This window comes from Pseudophryne corroboree, chromosome 3 (genome assembly GCF_028390025.1).
Source record: "Pseudophryne corroboree isolate aPseCor3 chromosome 3, aPseCor3.hap2, whole genome shotgun sequence".
Lineage (NCBI taxonomy): Eukaryota > Metazoa > Chordata > Amphibia > Anura > Myobatrachidae > Pseudophryne > Pseudophryne corroboree.
In genome coordinates, this window is record NC_086446.1 from 491,595,739 (window position 1) to 491,623,736 (window position 27,998).

General features: G+C 42.3%; 3 long non-coding RNA genes across 3 annotated transcripts in view; 2 read left to right on the top strand and 1 right to left on the bottom strand.

Moving 5' to 3' along the window:
* The window catches only part of LOC135057935 (uncharacterized), a 79,541-nt gene that overhangs the window by 12,701 nt on the left and 38,842 nt on the right, over positions 1 to 27,998 (top strand). The gene's annotated exons all lie outside the window — the stretch shown is intronic.
* LOC135057933 (uncharacterized) lies at positions 19,269 to 19,894 on the bottom strand. The gene is made up of 3 exons (XR_010244471.1): positions 19,865 to 19,894; positions 19,654 to 19,775; positions 19,269 to 19,484 (listed from the first exon to the last, which is right to left on the bottom strand). It is a non-coding gene; the product is annotated as an uncharacterized LOC135057933 (long non-coding RNA).
* LOC135057934 (uncharacterized) lies at positions 26,329 to 26,973 on the top strand. Its single transcript, XR_010244472.1, has 3 exons — positions 26,329 to 26,414; positions 26,504 to 26,625; positions 26,795 to 26,973. It is a non-coding gene; the product is annotated as an uncharacterized LOC135057934 (long non-coding RNA).

The window sequence follows — 27,998 nt, forward strand, 5'->3', positions numbered from 1 at the left end:
GCAGTGGCCACACCCCTTGTGGTATGTGATTTATATTACATTAAGTGCCAGTAGGTGGTGGTAGACACGCCCAATAGGTGGTGGTAGACACGCCCAATAGGTGGTGCTAGATACGCCCAATAGACGGTGCTAGACACTCCCACTAGGTGGCGCTAAACACCCCTCCAATGGTGCACCCCCTAATAAAATGTTCTGCGCACGCCTATGATTGACATCATTTTAGCCTCCTAATTCTGCACATCATTGGACTAGGCAATATTCTCCATGTACAAACAGGGGAAAACGGCTGAGCTGGATTTCAGAAATAAATGTGATATAATCAGTAGAGAGAGCCTACGTGTCAAATATAAAATCAACAAATTTATTAAAACATAATTAATATACTAAATGAAAAGCAATAAAGATAAATATTCCTCAGTCACTTTGTCTCAAGGTGTCAATCATTCAAGGGGTTATATGAAATTGCAGCTGTAACGTATGATGTTAAAGTCCGTGTGCCGTAGCTGAAAAGTGGTGCTGCTAATGGTGCACAGAAATGGCCGTTACATAGATGATCTGTTTTTCATCTTTGATGGTGATGTTTCCTTATCTTCTCACTTTATTGATTTACTGAATGATAATGAGTTTAATTTAGGATTCACAGGCACGGCGCACCAATCTTCTATCTCTTTTCTTGATATTTCTCTTAATATAGTTGATGGCAGAATTTCTACTAAAACGTTCCGTAAGGAAGTCGACACTCTTAACTTCATACATTACAATAGTGCACACTATAAACCATGGCTTAACAATATCCCATTTGGACAATTGAGACGTATTAAACGTAACTGTAGTGATGGAGTTGATTACCAATTACAAGCGGATGAACTCTCCTCCTGACTCCAGAACCGAGGTTATCCAGCGGGTATCATTAGAACTGCATGTGATAAGGTGGATGCTTTAGATAGAAGAGATATTTTGGTATCTAAACATCACCCTTTGAAGTTTCAATCAGATCAACCTCATTTTTTGTCACAATTCAATTGTTCCTCATCCAAGATTAGGAACATTATCCGCAATAATTATCCCATTCTCCTTACAGACCAGGTACTTAGAACTGAATTGAAAGATACCCCGTCAATTATATTTAAGAAATCCAATAATTTACAGCAACTTCTGGCCCCCAGTTTATTCATAGATAAAAGAGGTTCGGGGGACACCAGAACTCCTGCCAACATCACTCAATGGTTGCCTAAAGTAGTAGGATGTTTCAAATGTGGTGCGAGCCAATGCATCACCTGTTCTTACATCCAGAACAGCTCTAAGAGTTTTTCTTCTTCTGATTTGTCTCAATTTGAGATTCGTTCTCATATTAACTGTAATAATTCCTTTGTAATCTATATATTGATTTGCAAATGCAATCTAATATACGTTGGTAGGACAACACGCAAACTTAGGATCAGATTCCTAGAACATAGACGCAATATTCAGAAAGGTTTTGTATTTCATAGTGTCTCCAGACACTTTCTAAACAAGCATCAGAAAAACCCAGAAGGCATTCAACTTATAGGTATTGAACATATCAAACCCACAGTCAGGGGAGGAGACAGATACAGAAAACTTTGCCTTAGGGAGAACTACTGGATTCATAAATTAAGAACACTAACCCCAGAAGGACTCAATGAATGTATTGAATTTGATCTTCTTTAGTATAGATACAGTCATTGTCCTAATTCAATTTGTTTCTCTTCTTTCTGTCATTCACTGTCACGTCACTCCATAAAATTATAATTCTTCACATGTGTGCCTGTCCCTTATCAATTATGTCATAAAAAATCGACTAATATCTTTTTGTTATATACAATAGATAAGTGGATTCAATAGTATAATTACTAGGTACCAAAAGCTTGCTCCAGTCACAGCAGGATACGAGCTGAAGTACTATCTATATTGGAACCCCTTATAATATGATGCATCTTTGCATATACAGTATAAATATGAATGCTCTGTTCCTCATTATGGTATATTTCATGCGAATACCCTTATGGTGAGACAGTTCATATTATAGACTACATTCAATCTAGTCTCAGCTAGATGTTAGTATAACACTAGGAGTGGGTGGTTTGAAGGATACTCATTCATCCATCAGATCAGCCATCTACATTTATGACTGTGTAGATCACGGAATCACTTTCCTTCCTCATTTCAGTTCATGTGACAGATAGTGAGAATCTGATATCTAGTGGTATATTTTTGCTGCACACCATGGACACCCTGTCGTGTTCAGTGGTGTGCATGGCTAAATTCCGGAGCTCTGTAATCTGACAGATCCGGAGTTCGAATCCGCATGATGACGTCAAGTAGTCAGTAGCCATCGGTATGGAGATATTAATTTTTATTTTATTTTTTTGTTTTTCTTTTATGTTTTATATTATGCTGATTGTATATTGTACTCTTCGACTTTCTCGTAATATGGTTACATTAATTACCTGGGATCAACTAGTGATCATTAGGTAACGATCCTGTTGAAACATTCAGACAGTTCTCTACTGCTCTATCCCTTTATATTGTGCAGTTTAGTATAAGCAAGGATGTTAATGCTTCTATTTTCTTACATTATTCATTTTATTAGTTCCAATGGTATGATATATCATACCCCATTAGTTCTATGTATGTACAGGTGTAATATTTAGAATTTGCACTCATCTGTATTTGTATTGTACTAGGATTCTGTATCCATATGTGTATGCCTTTACTGATCATTCAGCTTCCCAAGTGTTCCATATGTTGATTTGATGCTTGCGATACTATTTAGATTTTAGTAACAGAGTAGTTATAATCTTTCCAATACACCATGGACTCCCTGCGTACTCAGTGGCGCGCGGGGCTGATTGACGGACACCCTCTGTCTTTATGATTGTGAGTTCGATCCCGGATACAGCCCGTCAGGCATTAGTGGTTACTTTGAGTATTGGGCTAGGACATTAATCTGTATATTTTCATCATATAGACATATGTTTTTTAATTTAATTCATCTGTCAGAGGATATCTGTAAATCTATAGTACAGGTCATAAGAATCTGCACACAGGTTCTTACTAATTTTAAGGTCTTGAATGTAAGTAAGAGTATGTCCTGTTAGGTATACCCTGTTGCTTTTTGTATAGGGTTAAAATCCTCTTTTTTATACCTGGGATATACAAGCGATTCATGTTTTCTTCATTTTTGCCTGAGGCCCGGTATCCGGGTTCCTCCTCTTATCAGAATTAGTTCTTACATATACATCTTGCTTTAATTATGTATGTTTATTGCTTTATGTATACCTTAATACAATGTACAGTTTTTCACCTTAGCAAGTTAAGTCTGCCTTTGATCAAATTTATAACTATTAAATTTTTATGAGAGAGCCACGTAGTTTTATTGGTTTATGTTTGTTTTATAATCTGAGTTCAAGTACAGACAGCTGTCGGTTCTGGAGATTCCACAGTTTAAATACTGGAGAACTTGGAGGCAGGAAATCACCTTTGAAAAAGTCACGTGGAGCGTGACAAAACGCATTAGGACCCGCCTCTACATACCTTGCTCAGGTGTCTCACACTCGGTGCAGAGCTCAGCATTCTCAGACGGCAATGCTCCTGCTTTATCTCTGCTCTTAGCAGCTGCTGTCATTCAAGCCGCATCAGCCAGCCGACTACATACGGCATTCTGTCTCCTCTCCGCTGCATAGTATCTGTGGGCAACGCAGGATACCAGACCGGGGACGCCCGGCAAACGGACCAGCCCACTGGAGAGGTAATAATTACTGAATGACCCACTGGCTATATACCCTCACTCCATCACAGGAGCTTCATAATTGCACTCTGTGCTCATTTCTGTGCACCATTAGCAGCACCACTTTTCAGCTACGGAACACGGACTTTAACATCATACGTTACAGCTGCAATTTCATATAACCCCTTGAATGATTGACACCTTGAGACAAAGTGACTGAGGAATATTTATCTTTATTGCTTTTCATTCAGTATATTAATTATGTTTTAATAAATTTGTTGATTTTATATTTGACACGTTGGCTTTCTCTACTGATTATATCACATTTATTTCTGAAATCCAGCGCAGCCGTTTTCCCCTGTTTGTTCATTCCTTGCCACACTATAACACATATAGTTTCTGGCTAGCGCAGGATTTCTGAAATAGGTTTTAGCAATAATTATTTCTCATTTTCATCCTCTGCTGAGGCGCTTTACAACAGTTAATATTCTAATGTTCTCCATGTACCTACTGTATTTTCACATTGAAAGAGCTCACCACTGGCGCCCCATTGATTTCTTCTTTTCATACTGCCTGCAGCTTGATTATAGTTGCACTATATTTTATACATTCTCTTCTCCTACAGTTTGTTGGAAACTAGGTTTCCACGATGGAGAAGCATATTAGCCCTAAAGTAAATTAGATCTTTAAAACTGCTTATTATACTGTTACCCAATTGCTCTTTTGTAGCAAACCCTAACCAGGGGCAGATTGGGAACTGAAAGTGGCCCAGGAATTTTTTTTTAGAAATGGCCTCACATGGGCAGTGTACCGTGTAACCATGGCGGCTACACCACCCCTCACATGTCACCAAATAAAACAGGCCCCACATGCACATTGGCCGACCAGGAAACTTTCCTGTGAGCCCTATGGCCAGTCCATCCCTGCCCCTAACTACCTATAGTAAGATCACTTTGTGTATAACTTTATATATTTATTTTTAAACTCTTTATTTAAAATAGGAGAAACAATCAAATGCGCGAAATACAATTAGGCATATAACAAAATACAAAAGGTTCTCCTAAAAAATTTTCAGGAATAAATTCAACACATAAGAAGGGGGGGTCCCACAAGGGGGGGGGGGGGGACGACGACAGACGAACAGGGAAGAAAAAAGTAGGGGAGCAGCAGAAGAGGGAGAGGAGGAAACGGGGAGGGGAGGAGAAGGAGGAAAAAGCAAATACAATCGGGCTAAACCAGGCCGATCTAAGCCATACTTAAAAAGGTATACCAAACATATCCATATGCAGTGTGTGAATATAACAGTATACAGGTGTACATATAAAAAAGTTACTTCCCGTCCACCGAGAGACTGCTAGGAATGGTAGGTAAGCATCCGGAGGGAGGAGCCAGGCGCAGCGCGGCAGACAGATCCAGAAGGTCCGATCAGGGGGGCCGTCAGAGTATCAAGTAGGGGGGGACATCTTAAGCAACCAAGGGCTCCACACTAGTTCAAATTTGTGTGGACAGTCATGCAGGTAGTAAGTGATCCTTTCCATGTTAGCCACAAACCAAATGTAATTATTTAGCGCAGAAACAGTGGGGGCATCGGGAGACTTCCAGTTCTTGGCTATCAAGGATTTAGCTGCCACCATTATATGGGAAAACAGCTTATTCAGGGGCGGGTCAAGATCCGGGTACGGCCGCGCCAACAAAAATACCCAAGGATCCAACCCGAGGGGAAGGCCAGAGAGGGACTTCAATAATTCAAGCACCGTATTCCAAAATTGAGCTATACGGGGGAAAGTCCACAAAATATGGAGGAGGGTTCCCCGATGCCCACATCCTCGCCAACAAACCGAGGTGGCAAAAGGGAACATCCTAGACAATTTATCCGGGGTATAATACCACCGGTAATACAATTTATAGGATGTTTCCTTAAGTCTAGTTGAGATAGAGCTTTTAGCAATGCCCTCTCGTACCTCCTCCCAATAGGCATCATCCGGTGGGGGGCCCAGGTCCCTCTCCCACTCCCGCTCATGGCGAGTCTGCGGGCCCGAGGAAGCCCCAACTAACATTAAGTATATTAGCGAAATTAGACCTCTACATATAGGTTTCGTGGTGCAGAGCGATTCAAAGGGGGTGAGATCCCGCTGGACTTCGGGTTGAGGTAGGGAGAGTAGGAAGTGTCGGATCTGGAAGTATTCAAAGAAGGGAGGGGAGAAAGTGGAAAACTTACATTTGATATCGGTTATCGTCATCCAGCTATCCCGGAGGCGGAGATCATGTACCACATGGACACCCGCCCTAAACCAAGGGGTGAAACGAAGGGTTGAAACCCTGGCTGGAAAAGCAGGATTATCCCATAGGGGGGTGAGAGGGGAGCAGGGGGAGGAGAATTTATATTTCGTGAGGGAGTTATGCCAGATAGATAGATGGAATTTGAGAGATGGAGAAGAGTCCGCCAGAGTGAGCTGGTACGGTTTGCCCAGGCCCCAAAGCGAAGCCAATGAACAGATCCCCAGGGAGAGAGCCGCCATGTCCACCCAGGCAATAGAGCCACGTGGCACAAAGGTAGCCACTATTTGGCTCAGGTGACTAGCCAGGTAATAAAACCTGACATCCGGGAATCCCCGGCCACCTGCGGAACGAGGGAGTCGGAGAACTGCAAAAGCTATTCTTGGAGGTTTATCGTTCCATACAAACTTCACAAATGAGGCCTGGGCATCCCTAAGAACCCTTTCCGGGACCTTGACAGGTAAAGTTTGAAAGAGGTAGAGAAGTTGCGGCATGACTGTCATTTTTAGGGCAACTATCCTACCCAGCTAGGATATGATATAGAACTTCCATCTCTACAGGTCACCTTTGATCTTAGCGAACATGCGTGGGAAGTTTTCAGAATATAGGGAGCTATAGTGAGATGTGATATAGACTCCTAAGTACTTGATCTTATTGATTTGCCAGCGAAGGTCATAGGAGGCCTGTATATCACGTTTAAGGTCTCCTGAAACATGTAATAACATGGCTTCAGATTTAACAAAATTAATTTTATATCCCGATAGGGAACCATACTCCTCTATAATCTGATATAAGGCGGGTAGCGAAGACCGTGGCTGAGTGAGGGACAGCAGTACATCGTCTGCAAAAAGTGAGATCTTAAACTCCTGAGAGCCCACCTTCACTCCCCGGATTCTACCAGAGTTCCTTATCACAGCAGCCAGGGGTTCTATGACCATAGCGAACACCAGGAGGGAGAGAGGGCAACCCTGCCTTGTACCGTTGGAAAGTAGGAAGGGAGCGGACAGCACTCTGTTGGTGAGGACCTTAGCTATAGGGGAGGAGTAGAGGGCAGAGACCCCCATCAAAAATTCAGCCGATATCCCAAACGCCTGCAGGGTCGGAAACAAGAAGGGCCACGATATGCGGTCAAACGCCTTCTCAGCGTCTAGTGAAAGGAAAATAGACGGGGTGTGTCTGCAGTTCAGTCGTTGTATTAGATCTATCGCTCTTCTAGTGTTATCCCTGGCCTGACGGCCAGGAATAAAACCAACCTGATCATAATGTATCAGGGCAGGGAGCACGCCATTGAGACGGGTAGCTAAAATTTTGGCATAGAGCTTAATGTCCAAATTCAAAAGGGATATCGGCCGATAGCTAGCGCAATCTCAAGGGTCTCTACCCTCTTTGTGGATAACTATTATTCTGGCTTCCAGCATAGTGCTCGGGAATGGGGTGCCATGCAGTACAGCATTGAACAATACTCTGAGACGTGGGATTAAGATGGGAGCAAATTTCTTATAATATGATGCCGAGAAGCCATCGGGCCCTGGAGCCTTGGAAGATTTAAAGGACTTCAGGACGGCAGCAATTTCCTCATCTGTTATATCACTATTCAATTCTGAAGAAGCATCGTCAGACAGTTTGGGGAGTTTAGCCTTACGCAAGAATTCCAAGATTAAGACATCTGGGGGGCCAGAACCTGGATTGACAGGATTTAAATTGTAGAGCTGAGCATAAAACTCCTGAAATGCTTTATTAATGGCATCCGGGGTATACGTGATCTCGCCTGACGTAGTATGCACCGCCAGGATATTATTCCGAGAGCGTTGTGCTCGTAGGCGGAATGCCAGCATCCTATCCGCTTTATCTCCCTTCTCATAGAAGGACTGGTTAAGCTTCTGGAGGGTCTTAGCCGTGCGCTCTGACAAGAAAAGAGACAACTCAGACCGCGCCCTCAGCAAAATCTCTAAATTGGCAAGGGTAGGGGAGAGCTTGTGTTGTCTTTCAAGCACCTGCAGTCTAGTGGATAAGGAGAGGAAATTCAATTCCTGTGACTTTTTATACCTAGCAGATTGACTTATCAAATGACCACGGAGAACAGCTTTATGCGCTTCCCATAATATGATATGTGAGGTCTCAGGGAGGTCGTTGAGTAAAAAATAATCAGTAATGTGACCTTTAATCAAATCATTAATTTCTGGGTTATGTAATAGGGAGTCATTCAACCGCCAAGAGGCGGGAGGGGGGCGGGGAGCAATAGAGTGGAGCTCAGCAGTGATTGGACAATGGTCCGACCATACCATAGGAAGTATACGGGTAGACTTCAGTTTAGCGGAAAGGTCCCGGCTGAGTAGGATCATATCGATCCTAGAGTAGGATTTATGTACAGGGGAGTAGAAAGTGTAATCTCTAGTAAGAGGGTCAGTGAGTCTAAAGGAATCAAATAGTAATTGAAGCTTCAAAAGATCTAACAGTGCGTGAGATCCCGGGGATGGGCGTTTGGGGGTGGAAGGAAGAGAGGAGAGAGGGGTGGATCTGTCTAACAAGGCATCCAGGACCTCATTAAAATCACCGGCCACTATGATCTCCCCTTGGCGGAGCCTAGTTATGCGTGAGTTCAAACCCCTAAAAAAGGCAGCCTGATTTTGGTTCGGAGCATAGACATTGACAAGGGTACACAGGGTATTGTTAAGCTTCCCAACAAGGATTAGCCATCTACCAGATTTATCTGCATGACTGTCCAACAACTCAAACGTAAGGTGAGAAGCGAGCAAAATGGAATCCCCCCTTTTTTTGTGTGTCGCATCACAAGCATGAAATGTATGTGGAAAGAGTTTAGATTTTAAATCAGGGTGGAGGGACTTTTTAAAGTGGGTTTCCTGCAGGAAAACCAAATCTCCTCTGGCCTGTTTAAGAGAAAGAAAGAGCTTGGTGCATTTGGTGGGGCTGCTCAAACCTTTAACGTTGTGGGAAAATATCCTAAGGGCCATGACAATCACCTCTCTGGAACGCCATGTCTCCCCCCTCCGGACACCGCACCACTGCAATAGACCAAACAGAAAACATCATAAACATTAGCAACAAACATGGCAATCGGCAGTCATCAGTGAACGGCTGAGTGAAAGAAAAGAGAAAAGAGAACAGGACAGAAAGAGTTCGGGGAAAGCAGGGAAGAGGGGAACGTTGGGGACCAGAAGAAACGACATCTGGTCTAACATGCCGGTCAGGAAATGACAGAGAAAAGTCACTAAGTGACAACAACCGGACTTGGGTATAAGACCCAGTAGGGGAGACGCAACCTAGCCAGGCCAGGCGCATTGGGTACAGCGGACACTCAAAATGTGTCCCGAGTCCAGGGACCAGTAGCAAAAGGGGAAAAGAACGGGACTTAGTGTCCTAGAACCTACTACCGATTAGGGCAACTAATAACGACGACGAGACTATCCAAGGCTTGAACGAGTCAAGTCTGGGGTAGGTAACAGCGCTAATCTACACCTAGGCAGAGGGCGTCAGGTCCCCCACAGGGGGGGTCCCACCCCCCATAAGGGGGGATGAGACATGATAGATACCTAAGGTGGTCTAATACAAGAAAAAGAGGGGCTTTTGCTCTTGTACGCACACAGAAGGCATGGAGCAGGACACATCCAAAAATCAAGGCTGGAAAAGAAAGAGACTAAAGAAAGAAGAGATTAGCCCTTCACAACATACACATAGACAAAAATACAAAACCACAGAATGAAATGGCATTGGGACATGTACAACATCAGGTGGCAGGGCCAGCGGAAGCAGATTTCCACGCAGAGGGCACTTTCGTCCAGTCCCGGTTCAAGGATCGTCGAGGGGTGGCAGTCGACTCCATGGGCGAGGCCACATGTGCCCGCTGCGGGGAGACAGATGAAGCCGGTGGGGGGGAGAGGCCCAAGGTGCGCAAAAGTCCTTGCGCTTCAGCCAGGTCCCTTGCCGAGTGGACACGGTTGTGATGCCACACCAAGATGCGAAAGGGGAAACCCCATCTGTAGTGAATGCCATTGTCCCGAAGCACCGAGGTGATAGGTTTGAAATCTTTTCTCTTGATCAGAGTAGCAGGAGCAATGTCTTGGAAAATTTGGAGCGAGTGGCCCAGGAATAGTAAGTTGGAAATCTTCCTAGCTTCTCTGAGGATGGCCTCCTTAGTTGTATAGTAGTGGCATCTCAGGATGACATCCCTAGGTAGAGCAGAGTCTTGTGATCGAGGCGTAGAGCCCTATGGGCCCTATCTAACAAGAGCTGGTCCTCTGGAGTCGATGGCGATAAATGGACAAACAGTTTTTTTAGGTAATCTTGCAGGGACGTCATATCGACGTCCTCGGGTACGCCTCTAATGCGCAGATTATTACATCGCGCCCTGTTGCCCTGGTCTTCTTGATGGTCCAGCATATGCTGGATCTCCTTCTTTAGACCATGAATGTCGTCGCTCATGCCCTGTTGGGTAGTGATCACTTCATCCACTCTAGTCTCCAGGTGGTCCGTTCTGTCTCCAAGTTCGACAACGTCTGTTTTAAGGGAGGCTATAGCCGTGTGCACCTCCGCCTGTAACGCTTGGATAGATTTCCTTGTCTCCCGTATCTCACGGAAGATCAGCTGTAGATCCTTCCGGGTCAGCAATAGTGGTCTGAATCCTCCGAGTCAGAGACATCAGGGTGCGAGGGGGTTGCTGGACCCGGAGAGGTAGCATGGGGATAGGCAAACTTTTTAATGCTTTGGGTCAGGTCCGCTCCACGTTGTTTTTTGCTATTTCTAGGCATGGTGAAACCCAGAGACCGAACACCTGAGAAAAGCCACCGCAACACGTAGCTAGGTAAATCTCGGTAGCAGGGAGACAGTCCCGTAGTTATTCAAACATAGATATCGGTAAAAGGAGGTCCCAAGACTCAGGGCACGTTCCAAAGGGTCACATGTTAAGGGAAGCAAGCTTCATCCAGGCAAAGCAATCCCAGTGAGAAAAGCTGCCAGCAGGTGGAGCTCCAGGGTCAGTTACCATAGACGGTGTGACACAGCCGTGGCTCAGAAGGCATATGATAGGAACAGAAATACTCCCAGCACATGGGGCACAGGGGGAGCCCCCTCTGAAATCCCACAGTGTGACGTAGCGCGTACAGGACCCCAACAGTGGGGAAGGGAGCCAGCTAGGTTAGGGATAGGGATATGTGCTATAAGGGGTGGGAATCCCTTTTTTACCCCCAAAGCACTATTTTTCCCCCAAATATCCCAGGTGACAAGGGGCAAAACCCAGCCCGAGGGGGGCCCCAGCCACGGACCAGCCAGTAGCCAGGGAACCCCCCAGTTACCCCCAGCTATCAGGGGAAGCAGGAGCTCCGGATGACCTTAATCAAGATGGCCACCGGCGTTAAGGGAGGGCAAAGAATCCTGGGCCCAGCACTTTTTGTATACCTTCAGGCCGGGCTCCCCGGGCGCCCGGCGCCAACAAGCACTCTGCAAGAAGGGGGGGCTCAGCCCGCTCCACCGCGGGGACCCCCGGTCCGGACCTCGGCCGCCTGGAGCGCGCAGCAGCCGCCGCCGTCCCCTCAGCTCCTGGTGCGGCAGGCGGAAGCAGGCCCCGAGGCGGACGACAGGCACGGAGCCTGCTCGGCCGCTCCACAAAGGACCGATGGGAGGCGGAAACGATCCTGCCCAGGGGTGAAGGGAGCCGCAGGCAACAGGAGTCCAGGCGCCGGGTAAGTCAGGCGCAGCTTCAGTGCTTTGTGGCGGGGATCGCCAGGTACGGGGCACAGCAGAAATCGAGCCCCCGGCTTCTGGAGGGTGCGCAGGCCCCAACCCGCAAGGAGGCAGGAGGCCTCCTCCGGCTCCGGGACTCTGCTCACCAGAATCAGGGGAGATAAGGGCAGGATACAGGGAACAGGGATAGGCTGGAACAGGGCCAAATGAGGTAGTTTTGGGGAGGATTATACAGGAGCTCTCCTCAGGAACGTCTGCCCTGCCTGCCTGCCAAGCCACGCCCCTGTATAACTTTATTTAGCTCTCAACACTGGGCGATCATGTGTTATTAGTGGATCAACCTCATGTTTCCAGATTTGACAAAAAAAAATAATATATTTTATACCTGGCAGCAATGGGCACAAAAGCATTCTACAACAATGGATCCATAATATCCCCTAGCCTTACAAATTGTGACTATTAGGCTCATTCTTTTAAATTGACTATTTGAAGGCTTCCTATGGCAAACTATCACCTATGTTATTTCAATGTTGGAGTAAGTTTAATCATACCGTCCCTCTAACTACCAAAACTGCACTAAAAATGCTTTGAGTACACATCCTGGTACACTGCTCAATTAATTGCATCGCGACCCCCAATATAAATGCATTAGAGGCACACCTCACTATACTCCTTGGTTATTTCACCCTTTTCACACATCCCCTTTGGTTTGATGGATTTCTTCATGGATCATTAATGTACTCTTCTCTTGTCTCGATATGCAGCAGTATCTGATTTTATTTGTTTACTTAGAGTTTATGATGAAATGTTAAAATAGCTTCACTATTGTTAGATAGAGTACCAACCTCTCTTGCGAGATCTGTAGACTGTAAGCTCCCACAAGCAGGGTCTATTTCCCTGTTGTGCTATTGGGTCGATCACTTACAGTATACCATCATCTCTCTGCCAACAACAGCACCAAACCTTTGGGTTTTGCCCTCCTGCTGCTGATTGGAGTCTTATGATTACTGGATGAGCAATGTTTATAAACCTCATCCTGCTATGTATTATACTGTAAGCCAGGTTTTATTCTTGATTGTGTTTGTTCATACTGGTGCTGTTTATGTATGTTGTAACTTAGGCACTTCAGAACTCATGTGGTGCGATCATTGGTGGAAGTAGAAAAAAAATCTTAGTGGTACTGTGTGCGCGCGCATAAGCCAATCAGGAGCCGCGGCTGCTATTCCGCGAGCTCTGATTGGCTAACGAACCGGCGCCTCATTTGAGATTCATGCCGCCGGAGACCGGACTTCACTAAGCATTGAGGGGCAGGAGAGGCACTGCAGCGGCTGCAAGCATGGCGGTCAGGCCACCAGTACTGCGTACCGGATGGCAATTTCCTACTGGTACGCAGTACCGCCCCGTACCGCCATACTTTTTCAATGTGTATTTTAAGCTTAAGATGTCTTTGTTCCCCTACAAGAAAAGTTTATAAAATAGTTGTCTTTCAATTAGCTGTCGCTATAAAGAGTAGCCAGGCATTATTAAACAATTAGTTAAAACTAATATACACCATAGGTTTAAATTTAATATACACAGTCATTACCTCAAACCATGACCCATTCCAGGAGGGACAACATGCTCTCTACCTGGACTTACTTCTTAATTTATGATTGCAATCACCTGTGTTGGTACACCTTTCTTATCAATGAAATAGATCAATACAGGTGACACCAATCATATATTAAGTGGAATGTCCAAGTAGACAGCATTTTGTCCCTCCTGGAATGGGACATATTGGGAGGTATGCACAATTTAATATACATCCCCCACCTTCCATTGGGGCCCCCCTGTCTTAAGTGCTTTGGGCACCCCCATGGCTTAATCCGGCCCTGGGACAGTATGTAATAGCTTGAGAGGTGCTGGTTATTCAGGAATTTCTGTGAGTCTGCCCGTATTTTAGAAGTGCCAATCATTTACAAGGCAAAACTAACCTGGTATTCCCTTCTAAATGATTGCAGCTTTAAAAAACCTAAAAGCAATTAGGCAACACCTTAAAAAAAGCAAGCGTTTATAAGTCAGCTAATTCATCAGTTCCAATGTAGGCCATTAATATTGACCACTAATTTGTACTTGGAGTTTTCAATGGATGCCCAAAAAAGGCTCTTTAAATGTATTGTTTATTTCATTACTGAGATTTAGACTAATATGCAACCCTTATGAAGGGTAACTTGCGGCCCTTGAAGTGCATCTAACAGAACGTTAAGCTATTTCCTGCCCAAAATGTATATAAATATGTCAAATTTCATTCTGTCGATGTGGCCGGGCATTTCACCTGACTACTGGGGATGTTGCACAGTAAGTGGGTGTCTGATGCACCTGCCACCCGTGCCTGATTTTTGAGGGTGAAAGAGAGTTGGGAGAGAACTCTTGAGAGACACTAAGCATAGCTCCTGGGGGTGGGGTCATGTAACCATCCTGACATGGCCACACCCCCACCCTGATCCCAAAAATTGGAATGTTGGTAGGTATGTGACTAGTGTTATAAAAAGAGAGAGCGCACCTGCCATTTTAGTGAGAGAGAACAGCATTCCTTTATCCATTTGAGAGGATGTTATATTATTAATCAAAAGCATTCTCAGTTTTGCCCTTTGAATGAGTGGTGAGCAATACGCAGAGTATTTTGTAAGAGCAGATTACAGAATTATATTATAAAGTTTTCAATTTTGCCCAAATGCTGACATTTTTCCAAGGTGTGGAAGCACCAGTAAAAGACACTTGCTTTCAGTTCAGACACCTTGTTGATATCCATTTAATTTTAACCATGTGGACCTCAGAAAATGGCAGTGACTGCGTCTGTTACAGGGCAACTATAACATCAACATTAAGTGTTGTGTCAAAATCTCCAGTTACACTCTTAAGGCCCACACACACAGTATGCTGACGATCCAACGCGTGTGTGTGTGCATGATATCATTAATTGTGCGCTGCCGTGGGGTTATCCGTCATTTCGCCTGAACTTTCTGCACTATGTGGGCGGGAAGGTGTTGCACCGAATCGCACCATGTGTGGGGACCACCCAATATGTCAGCTGTCGGAACATCGGTCGCATCATCGGTACACATTGTCCCTCATTCAGAGTTGTTTGCTCGCTAGCTGCTTTTAGCAGCCGTGCAAACGCTAAGCCGCCGCCCTCCGGGAGTGTATCTTAGCTTAGCAGAAGTGCGAACGAAAGGGTCGCAGCGTGGCTACAAAAAAAGATTGTGCAGTTTCAGAGCAGCTCGAGACTTACTCCTAGCTAGCGATCACTTCAGTCTGTTTAGTTCCTGTTTTGACATCACAAACACGCCCTGCGTTCGGCCAGCCACGCCCACGTTTCCCCAGGCACGCCTGCGTTTGTATCTGACACCCCTGCGTTTTTACACACACTCCCCGAAAACGGTCAGTTACCTCCCAGAAACACCCACTTCCTGTCAATCACTCTGCGGCTAGCAGGGTGACTGAAAAGCGTCGCTAGACCTTCTGTGAAACTGCATCGGCTTTTGTGAAAGTACGTCGCACGTGCGCATTGAGCCGCATACACATGCGCAGAAGTGACGATTTTTAGCCTGATCACTGCGCTGTGAACAACGGGAGCTAGCGATCAACTCGGAATGACCCCCATTGTACCGTGGGTGGGACCTTATCAGCACAAGATAGTTTTGAATTTATTCAAACACTCGTATCCATTTTCTACTGGTTTCCATAACAGAAAAGTGACATGGCTATAGCGTAGTCTCTTCAGCATAGGAATCAGCGTGAAGAATAGCAGGCATACAGTGTTTGATTGTACTTATAACTAGAGCACACAAACATATGTGCGATATTTACATTATTGTTTAGGCATGGCATTAGAGTGTCACCAGGCAACAGCAGAGTGGCTATTCCATCAGTTGCTTTGGAGTAGTTGCAGACAGCACGTGGCTGATTTAGAACACAGAGAAAGCTGCAGATTGTGTTGTGTCTGTATGAAGTAGGATCAGGGCTGTTAACATTCACTGAACTACTGTATATATTTGTGTAAACACAAACCACATGCGTAACACCCAGCCTGTTAATTCTGCAGTGTTAGTTATTTCTGAGGCAAAGCATAAGGATTAAACAAGGAGAGAAGGATAGATGGAATCAGACAGTTTTTCAAAGTGTGTTTTGGAAGAAAATCTTAAATCAAATGAAAAGATTTTTTTTATGTATATAACAGGATGTTAGTGCTTTGCAGGAACACAAGCTGGCATGCAATTGATTTATGTCTTCAATATTGTGTTTTTGTGTTACTCAGTAAATGTACTTACTTTTAAAACCTGCATACAGTAGTTCCTCCTGCTAATCTAAATACAAATATTATCCTGGATGAAGTATGTTGATTCACACAGTTGGCCACTACTTTTATAGGGTATTAGTGCTAAAATTAAGGGTGAGGGTATTTGTGTTAAGGTATTAGTGTTAGTGGTCAGGGTATTAGGGTGAGGGTTAGGGCATATGGACACTTACTCGTGGCCAGGCCAATATATTCTCAGTAGTTTAAAATTTAGCGAAGATACAGCTTGTGAAGTGTCTTCACCCAGTCATTTTATAGGCACTTTGCGGCCATGGTGCTGAATTGAATCTATTACCCATTGTACTGCTGCTGTGCAGAGCAGCGCTGAGACTCAGAGTGCTCCCCTAAACTTTCAACCCCCCCCCCACACACACACACACACACACACACACACACACACAAACACACACACACACAAACACTGTTCCATGGAGAGTGGACCAGTTGGGAGGTACAGTATGTCAAAATGCTTAAAATTAATTGCTCTCAGTCCAGGCTAGTACTATAACAAAGGTCAAAGCAAACAGACTGTGAAATGTTGAATGACATGCGTAGTATCTTACAAACACAGCATAAGTCAAAAGTCAATATGATCTATGACTAGTGGCATAAGTATAGTGAGTATAGGAGGTGCCATTGTGGCGGGCCCAGGCTTCCATTACTGGGTGGCAACTATTTGATCGCAGCAACTGCTTTTAGCAGAAAGTGCAATCCTTACTGAATAAGGTCTTCTGCCAGGTGTTATTCCCAATGTGACAGGTCTGCAGAAGACCTCACGCAGCACGCAAACCTTTTGTTATCAACACATATTGAAATATCTGTTACTGAACTACAAATTGTATTACTTTTATTTGTGTACTACAGTATTTGTGTAATTATTTTACACATTTTATGCATTACTCTGAATTTGGATCAGCTATCATCCAGTCAGTCTTGTCTGGTACACCAAAATTATTTATGGTGCAGGACATATCTCTCCTCTCCTTCTGGTCTGTACAGGCTCTGTTGCTGCAGTGAGAGCCTTTGGTGGGGTGCACACCCTACTCTCACTGTGCATGTGCTATGGGTCTTACACACTGACCGATTTGCCGCTGAGGTGCCCGATACGGCTGATGGACGAGTCGTATTGGGAGGGGGTGACTGGGGGAGTGCAGTTTCTTCACTCCCTGATGTCACCCGGCCCCGACTCATAGCCCTGCATGCTAATATGGATGATATTGTCCATATTGGCTTGAAGGTATAAATGAGCCGGCACCAACGATGAACGACCGCGGTGCCATGCATCGTTCATCGTTGGTGCATACACACTGAAATATATGAACAATTTCTCGTTCATTACTGAACGAGATTGTTCATATCGGCCGCACACATCAGCCAGTGTATAGGCTCCATTAGACGTGACATTTTGATATTGCAGTCGCTGTTCTCAAGTGTATTTATTACCAGATATATGCGCGGACCCTCATGTTTTGGCTTGGTTTTATCAAAACCACCCTCAACCAGTGGCGGACTTTCCACTAGCCACGTGGGGCTCGTGCCTGGGGGTGACACTTGCTGGCAGGGAAGGGGGGGGGGGGCACACACAGCATTGCAAGCCCTGCAATGGCGCTGGCCAAATGGGGCCATGTGATTCTTTTTGATGTTTTTGTCATTATGAATTAGTTTTTTATTTTGTCACTAGTGAGGGAGGATGGGGCAATGGTTAGTGAATTGTCATGGGGGGGGTTGGTGCTGATTTTGGCACTTGGGAGGCCCCAACATGAAGGGGACAGTGATGTGAAAGGGACAACCAATAATGTTATGCCTGTGGGCAGCCTGACCCCTAAATTTGCCTTGCCCTCAAATGTTTTGGTTCGGTTTTGGTTTTCTTTAACATTGATAAAAACAGCTATAACCATGTGTTGTAGTTCCTACAGTATTATTAACATCAATAACATTGACTTCCAGACATTTCCAGTGTGAATGTCACCTTAAATTATGAGGGAGGAATTTACATGCCATCAAAAACACGCAAGATTTGATTTTTAGATCCGAGATCCATCCCTGAGCTCGGGTGTGGTGGGTTTTCAACAAAACCGAACTGCTCATCTCTATTTATTACACATGTAGATGTCATCATTGTTCAGCTGTTGATAAAGATAGATAGAAAGAAAAGGTAGAAACAGTAGCGGATTTACTGCTAGGCAACACAGGCACGCGATTAGGGCCCCATCAGTCTCGCGGTCACCGGCAGTGATGCTGCAGCGCTGCAGATGACTTCATATTTTCAAAATAGCTCTGAGCCGGCCAGGCCCCAGCAGGCTGTCAGCACATATTCATTGGACAGCTGCTGCTGGGAGCCGGCACCAGCTCACGCCCACAGTCTGCTTTCTCTGTTGTAGTGCCCTCCTACTCTCCTGCACAGCGGCACACTTGACCTTCATGAAGAGTGGGAGGGCGGAGTAGTGGCAGTCAGTTCACCAGCTACTCGCCCGCCTCCGCTGGTGCTCCGATCTGGTTCCCACACTTTATCCCCCCCCCACCACCACCCCACACACACACACAGACAAAACTACAGCCAACGCTGATGTTTCTCCCCCACCTGTGGACAGTAGCAACCCCCCACTGAAACTTGGCACAGTTAAAGCCTTCAGTAGCGCTCGGCTCCCCCTGCGCCTCATTAAGATCGGCACCCCCTCCTCCACAGCTCCACATATAAGCCAAGACGGCTCAGCCTCAGCAAACGGCGGCTTGGCCGTGTGACTAATCCTTAGGCTGAGGTGTCAGTGACGGAGCTAGGGTACTGGCTGCAGCTGATGACGTTGTAGTGAGTTTTTCTGGCTGCTGCTGATCACTGATCCGGGTGCTTTTCCCTGCAGCCTGAGACAGGGCCTCTGTAACAGGTATCGTATGCAGGCACTTACAGAAGATTTTAGTAAATATATTTTCAGAAACTAGTTTCATATATTTGTTATTGTGATTATATATATATATATATATATATACCAAACAAATACTCTCCCTTTGCGCTAATTTGTAAAACCTGTCACCCTGAATAAATACGTACGTAAACTATTTGGTATAGGCAGCCTGATTCAACTAAGTCCCCTGTTAGAAGGGAGTGGAAATAAGGAATATACAACAATAGAAGAATTGGCGCCAGGGGGTTGCATCAACTCCCACTATTCCAACCCCTAATTGGTTAATACTTTTTTTAAAAATAATAACATGTTCCATCATAAAACATTTATTAAAAACATATTCAAATTAATACAGAGGAGATATATTATTCCACACTTTAAGATGTATGACTCTTAGCGCTGAATACAAATGTTGAAGGATCACAACAATCTCCTCCTTCTCCTTATAGTTGGTTCGGAGATAGCTTCACAACACAGACAACCCAACGCGTTTCGTCTTATACAAAAGACTTCATCAGGGGTATCTCTACAATTGTAAAAAATCTTATCAGAACTAAAAATAATTGTTCCTCAATAAAAATGCATAATACAGTCAATCAAAATATATGAGGAACATATCATTATAATAGAACAAGGATATATCAGAGCAGACAGAATGAAAAGGAAGACAATTACAATTGAATCTTGGGTCCTACCTCAAGCAGCTGAGAAGTACAGTAGTTTATACAAACAGTATAATGCGACAAAACTTGTTCATACATGCATGATGGAAACTTCAATATAACACCGAGGCTTTCTGATGAACAATCAGTGTGGCCTAATTGGAAAAATATTGACCTCCTCATATATACTGAGTGTTCATATTATATATGTAATAAAAATATATCATAATGTCCCCTCACATACCTTGTGGTGAGATAACTTGTACAAAAATTTGTAAACCAAGGTACTAAAGGGTCACTTAGAAAGGAAACCTAATAAATTCATATTTAGGGCAAATTAGTGAATGGTCATTATCAGATATTTAATTAGTCAATGATATCAGTTTTGACTTAGGATAATTGATGCATTTTATAATGAAACTGTATTTAAAGAACAACCTCCCTTTTTAGGTATAACATTTATTGGAGTTTTTTAAGACAAAAAACTCTATTGCTGATCACTACTACCATTCTGGCCCATAGCAATTAAATACTCTAATGAGTTCAGCTGTTTCATTGATTGACATCTTGAAAGTGCTGATCTTTAAACCCAGACTCTAAAAGTGCTGGAATGAATTATCAAAGAATAAACTTTTAATTACATACTGTCACAAAATCAAAAGAGATGTGAAAGTGAATATATCCAACCATTGAAAGCATTAAAGTGCAATATTGCAAATATAAATGAATAAAATATACATAGTGACATTTACATATTTAAACAGAGCTTTGTTCAGAATGATGCCATAGTCCCTCACCTTCTATATATCTGCAGTGGACGCTCAGTACCTGTGCAATGAAGCACCAGACTAAATGTTACCCCTTATAAAAGGGAAAGGTGATGATGTCATCACATATCCTATTTTGATTGGTGCACAAATAAAGGCTTATATTATAGCCTGATTATTAATGGTATAAACTAACCAACCTATGAATTTTATCCTCTTATCATTAGGATTGATTCACTATAATAATCCTCACCCTTATATCCACCCAATATAAGTAAAAGTTTAATTGTTATATGACCCACAATGCATTGCAGTGTGAGTCTCATTGAAAGCTGCTTTTGAATTACAGTATTAGTAGCCAATCACTGTGTAATAGGGGCGAGTACTTTAGCCTCTGAATTACAGTATTAGTAGCCAATCACTGTGTAATAGGGGCGGGTACTTTAGCCTCTGATATTAGAATATCTGTGTATATCTATAAATAAACATATTGTGAGCACTTAAGAGACACTGCTGTGGGGAAAGTGCTTCCCGTCAGCACCCTCCACCACCTCTGATCGTTAATACGAACGGTCCAGGATGCTGCACGCGTCCGCTATAGCGGGACGTTATGCATTCCAGCGCCATCTTTGTTTTGCGTTCCACCAGCCCTGTCCGGCGCTTCCCGTCATCTGACCTGATCACATGTTATAGGCTGCCAATAAGGAGACTCTCTACCGATTACAGAAGCTAGAATACCGAACGACCGTTCAATAGATAGCCACTTGTACATACTTTAACCCCCGCTTGAATCAATCATTAGTGTCTCATCTGACAATAAATTCCATACCTATGGGGCATATTTGTTTCTATTCCATACATTAGAGGAGAAATGAGAGGTCAGAACCCATCATATCCCATATAGTGTACCTATATGAACTATACAGATAGCCTCAGGCCCTATTTAAAAACAGGACTAGGACCCTCGTATAGTTCACAACTCCTATGAGCCCGTTTTGTGGGAAATGCATATCCCACATACGTTTCCCTTATAACGTAAAATTTCATTTGAATTGATTTATACTTCGACGGGACCACTAGTATACCCATCTTCTAAATAGTATTTGATTTAAATGGGTCGTGAATTCTTCCACTACCAGTGTAAAACCTTATAAACAGTCATGTTCAATATATTATTAAATTGTGCTACATATGATCAATTGATGCCCATACACATACTTATAAGTGAAATCTCGTAGCTACTACACTATCGTGATATCATCTTTACCTCATAAATTAGTGATATATTATTACAACCCACACCCTTTACAACGCTATATATGAATTGATACTTTACTGTATATGAATCATCTCGTAAAAACTAATGGTTGATTCAGATTAATTTAAAACTGTAAATATAGAACCTAAGGTTCTGTCATACTATACTATCACCTAATGTGCTATACATGTTACTTGAATCCATATTAACTCTATACTATCCTCCCTACAGCTTGAAGTGATGTACAGTATACTGACACCCCTATGAACAAAGCTCCATCTTTACAATAGTATAGTCATATAAACATAAATACACATACTGACAATTTATTAAATTACATCCTACTCTTATGGCCTAAAATACTTTCTTAGTTTGAACCGGAGGAAGGTATAAGCTAATAACTGAACCTGTCACTGAGCAAGCATAGTCAATACATCAAAGGAGGGTTTGTCTCCCTTAAAGGAAGACTGCCATGTCTATGCTCTCGTTCAATCCATTCGGAATGAGGGTATTGAGGGTATAGATCCAGAAAGATTCCTTCTTAGTTAACTGTTTATCTCTATCACCTCCTCTCTTATCTTCCTGTATATGTTCAATCACTGTAAATGTCAAGCCCTGAACATCTGAATCATGTTTTTCCTGAAAGTGGCGGGGGAGGCTATGATTCTGAACTTTATTTCTAATATTCCGCAGGTGTTCCTGTATCCTTATTTTAAGGCTTCTCTTGGTTTTGCCTATATATGATAACTTGCAACTACATTCGATCTTGTATACCACATAGTTAGTATTGCAGGTAACCACTGACTTTAAGCTGTGTGTTTTATTACCCTCATCCTTCCAATGGAAGCCCTTCTTATCTACAAAACGGCAGCAGTTACATTTATTGTCCGTTGGTATTCTCTACATTTTGTTGGATGGTTTGAAGTTGACTGGGCGCCAATAAGTTCTTAAGATTTTTGGATTTTCTAAAGACGATGTTTGGTCTGTTGGGTAGATGTGGTCCCAATACCGGGTCCTTAAGGAGAAGGTGCCAATGTCGGTACATAATGTGCTTGATCTTAACATTTTCTTGATTGTATTGCGTGATGAAGGGTCTCTCCGACTGACGTTTACTATTTGTGCGACCTTGACTATTCAAAAGACTTTTTCTATCGGTCTTTGAAGCTCGGACCTGATCTTTACGTAGTTCTACCTCTTTGTATCCCCTTTCGATAAATTGTTCCACTAGAATGGATGATTGTTCCCAATAACTGTCCATGTTGTTACAGTTTTTCCTCATACGCACAAACTGTGAATACGGAACAGTTGTCTTCCATCTGGTCAGATGACAGCTATCAGATGGTATGAAGCTGTTGGCGTCAGTTTCTTTAAAAAAAAGTTTTTGTGTTGAGAGTGCCCCCATCATCAATGCTTAAAAGGATGTCAAGATAGTCCATAGTCAATGGATCTTGTTTGTGTGTAAATTTGAGATTAAAAGAGTTATCTTGGAGCCCGGAAATGAATCTCTCAAGGGAGTCAATCTCACCTTCCCAAAAAAAGATCAGGTGATCTATATATCTCTTGTAGAATTTGATATTGGGACAACTAAATTCACCATCCAAGTATATAACGTCATTCTCCCAGTTATCCATATAAATGTTGGCGTACAATGGGGCAAATTTTGTCCCCATCGCGGTGCCCATTTTTTTGTCTGTAAAACTTTCCTTCAAACTCGAAAAAATTATGATTTAAGATAAACAAAATACCTTCCAACAGAAAATCTCTCTCTTCTTTACCAACCAAGCTATCCTTAGTTAGGATCTTATTAACTGCCTCACTCCCTTTCTCATGGGGAATGGAAGTATACAATGCTTGTACATCGACCGTCACCCACCTGTAGGTGGGCTGCCATTGGAATTCCTCAAGAAGTTTCAACAGGTCCGTCGAATCTTTTAAGTATGACAACTGTCTCTTGATGTATGGTTGGAGTTTAATGTCGAGAAAGTGTGACAGATTAGACGTCAACGAGTCCACACCTGCCACTATGGGTCTTCCGTGGGGTGGAATCACCCCCTTGTGCAACTTCGGTAGATGATAAAACACCGGCGTCCTCGGGGTCTTATTATACATGTAGTTGAACTCCTCCTTACAAATGATTCCTTTACTCTTAGCCCCCCACAATACATCATGTAACTCCTTACAGAACATCGGAGTAGGATCCCCTAATAGTTATTCATACGTTGATGTATCTTCGATTTGATGAAGTGCCTCTTTAACATACGATGTTCTGTCTTGAATAACGACAGCTCCTCCCTTGTCTGCCGATTTGATCACTATTTTATCATCGTTTTTTAGTTGTTTAATTGCTGATACAGGAACACCTGCGGAATATTAGAAATACATTTCTGAATCATAGCCTCCCCCGCCACTTTCAGGAAAAACATGATTCAGATGTTCAGGGCTTGACATTTACAGTGATTGAACATATACAGGAAGATATATAGAAGGTGATAGAGATAAATAGTTAACTAAGAAGGAATCTTTCTGGATCTATACCCTCAATACCCTCATTCCGAATGGATTGAACAAGAGCATAGACATGGCAGTCTTCCTTTAAGGGAGACAAACCCTCCTTTGATGTATTGACTATGCTTGCTCAGTGACAGGTTCAGTTATTAGCTTATACCTTCCTCCGGTTCAAACTAAGAAGGTATTTTAGGCCATAAGAGTAGGATGTAATTTAATGAATTGTCAGTATGTGTATTTATGTTTATATGACTATACTATTGTAAAGATGGAGCTTTGTTCATAGGGGTGTCAGTATACTGTACATCACTTCAAGCTGTAGGGAGGATAGTATAGAGTTAATATGGATTCAAGTAACACGTATAGCACATTAGGTGATAGTATAGTATAACAGAACCTTAGGTTCTATATTTAAAGTTTTAAATTTATCTGAATCAACAATTAGTTTTTACGAGCTGATTCATATACAGTAAAGTATCAATTCATATATAGCGTTGTAAAGGGTGTGGGTTGTAATAATATATCACTAATTTATGAGGTATAGATGATATCACGATAGTGTAGTAGCTACGAGATTTCACTTATAAGTATGTGTATGGGCATCAATTGATCATATGTAGCACAATTTAATAATATATTGAACATGACTGTTTATAAGGTTTTACACTGGTAGTGGAAGAATTCACGACCCATTTAAATCAAATACTATTTAGAAGATGGGTATACTAGTGGTCCCGTCGAAGTATAAATCAATTCAAATGAAATTTTACGTTATACGGGAAACGTATGTGGGATATGCATTTCCCACAAAACAGGCTCAGAGGAGTTGTGAACTATACGAGGGTCCTAGTCCTGTTTTTAAATAGGGCCTGAGGCTATCTGTATAGTTCATATAGGTACACTATATGGGATATGATGGGTTCTGACCTCTCATTTCTCCTCTAATGTATGGAATAGAAATAAATATGCCCCATAGGTATGGAATTTATTGTCAGATGAGACACTAATGATTGATTCAAGCGGGGGTTAAAGTATGTACAAGTGGCTATCTATTGAACGGTCGTTCGGTATTCTAGCTTCTGTAATCGGTAGAGAGTCTCCTTATTGGCTGCCTATAACATGTGATCAGGTCAGATGACGGGAAGCGCCGGATGGGGCTGGTGGAACGCAAAACAAAGATGGCGCTGGAACGCATAACGTCCCGCTATAGCGGACACGTGCAGCGTCCTGGACCGTTCGTATTAACGATCAGAGGTGGTGGAGGGTGCTGACGGGAAGCACTTTCTCCACAGCAGTGTCTCTTAAGTGCTCACAATATGTTTATTTATAGATATACACAGATATTCTAATATCAGAGGCTAAAGTACCCGCCCCTATTACACAGTGATTGGCTACTAATACTGTAATTCATTCACAAAAGCAGCTTTCAATGAGACTCACACTGCAATGCATTGTGGGTCATATAACAATTAAACTTTTACTTATATTGGGTGGATATAAGGGTGAGGATTATTATAGTGAATCAATCCTAATGATAAGAGGATAAAATTCATAGGTTGGTTAGTTTATACCATTAATAATCAGGCTATAATTAGCCTTTATTTGTGCACCAATCAAAATAGGATATGTGATTTTCCCTTTTATAAGGGGTATCATTTAGTCTGGTGCTTCATTGCACAGGTACTGAGCGTCCACTGCAGATATATAGAAGGTGAGGGAATATGGCATCATTCTGAACAAAGCTCTGTTTAAATATGTAAATGTCACTATGTATATTTTATTCATGTATATTTGCAATATTGCACTTTAATGCTTTCAATGGTTGGATATATTCACTTTCACATCTCTTTTGATTTTGTGACAGTATGTAATTAAAAGTTTATTCTTTGATAATTCATTCCAGCACTTTTAGAGTCTGGGTTTAAAGATCAGCACTTTCATTATGTCAATCAATGAAACAGCTGGACTCATTAGAGTATTTAATTGCTATGGGCCAGAATGGTAGTAGTGATCAGCAATAGAGTTTTTTGTCTTAAAAAACTCCAATAAATGTTATACCTAAAAAGGGAGGTTGTTCTTTAAATACAGTTTCATTATAAAATGCATCAATTATCCTAAGTCAAAACTGATATCATTGACTAATTAAATATCTGATAATGACCATTCACTAATTTGCCCTAAATATGAATTTATTAGGTTTCCTTTCTAAGTGACCCTTCAGTACCTTGGTTTACGAATTTTTGTACAAGTTATCTCACCACAAGGTATGTGAGGGGACATTATGATATATTTTTATTACATATATAATATGAACACTCAGTATATATGAGGAGGTCAATATTTTTCCAATTAGGCCACACTGATTGTTCATCAGAAAGCCTCGGTGTTATATTGAAGTTTCCATCATGCATGTATGAACAAGTTTTGTCGCATTATACTGTTTGTATAAACTACTGTACTTCTCAGCTGCTTGAGGTAGGACCCAAGATTCAATTGTAATTGTCTTCCTTTTCATTCTGTCTGCTCTGATATATCCTTGTTCTATTATAATGATATGTTCCTCATATATTTTGATTGACTGTATTATGCATTTTTATTAAGGAACAATTATTTTTAGTTCTGATAAGATTTTTTACAATTGTAGAGATACCCCTGATGAAGTCTTTTGTATAAGACGAAACGCGTTGGGTTGTCTGTGTTGTGAAGCTATCTCCGAACCAACTATAAGGAGAAGTAGGAGATTGTTGTGATCCTTCAACATTTGTATTCAGCACTAAGAGTCATACATCTTAAAGTGTGGAATAATATATCTCCTCTGTATTAATTTGAATATGTTTTTAATAAATGTTTTATGATGGAACATGTTATTATTTTAAAAAAAAGTATTAACCAATTAGGGGTTGGAATAGTGGGAGTTTATGCGACCCCATGGCGCCAATTCTTCTATTGTTGTATATATATATATATATATATATATACTTATATATGTTTTTATATAAATATATGTATAGTGTGTTTGTGTGTATGTGTATATATATATATATATGTGTGTATATATATATATATATATATATATATATATATATATATACAGTTGTTCTCATAAGTTTACATACCCTAGCAGAATTTGTGATTTTTCTGGCCATTTGTCAGAGAATATGAATGATAACTCACAAACTTTTCTTTCACTCATGGTTAGTGATTGGGTAAAGCCATTTATTGTCAAACAACTGTGTTTACTCTTTTTAAATCATAATGACAACAGAAACTACCCAAATGACCCTGATCAAAAGTTTACATACCCCAGTTCTTAATACCGTGTATTGCCCCCTTTAACATCAATGACAGCTTGAAGTCTTTTGTGGTAGTTGTGGATGAGGCTCTTTATTTCCTGAGATGGTAAAGCTGCCTATTCTTCTTGGCAAAAAGCCTCCAGTTCTTGTAAATTCTTTGGCTGTCTTGCATGAACTGCACTATTGAGATCTCCCCAGAGTGACTCAATGATATTGAGGTCAGGAGACTGAGATGGCCACTCCAGAACTTTCACTTTATTCTGCTGTAGCCAATGACAGATCGACTTGGCCTTGTGTTTTGGATCATTGTCATGTTGGAATGTCCAAGTACGTCCCATGCGCAGCTTCCGGGCTGATGAGTGCAAATTTTTCTCCAGTATTTTCTGATAACATGCTGCATTCATCTTGCCATCAATTTTGACCAAGTTTCCAGTGCCTTTGTAGCTCACACATCCTCAAAACATCAGCGATCCACCTCCGTGTTTCACAGTAGGAATGGTGTACCTTTCATCATAGGCCTTGTTGACTCCTCTCCAAATGTAATGTTTATGGTTG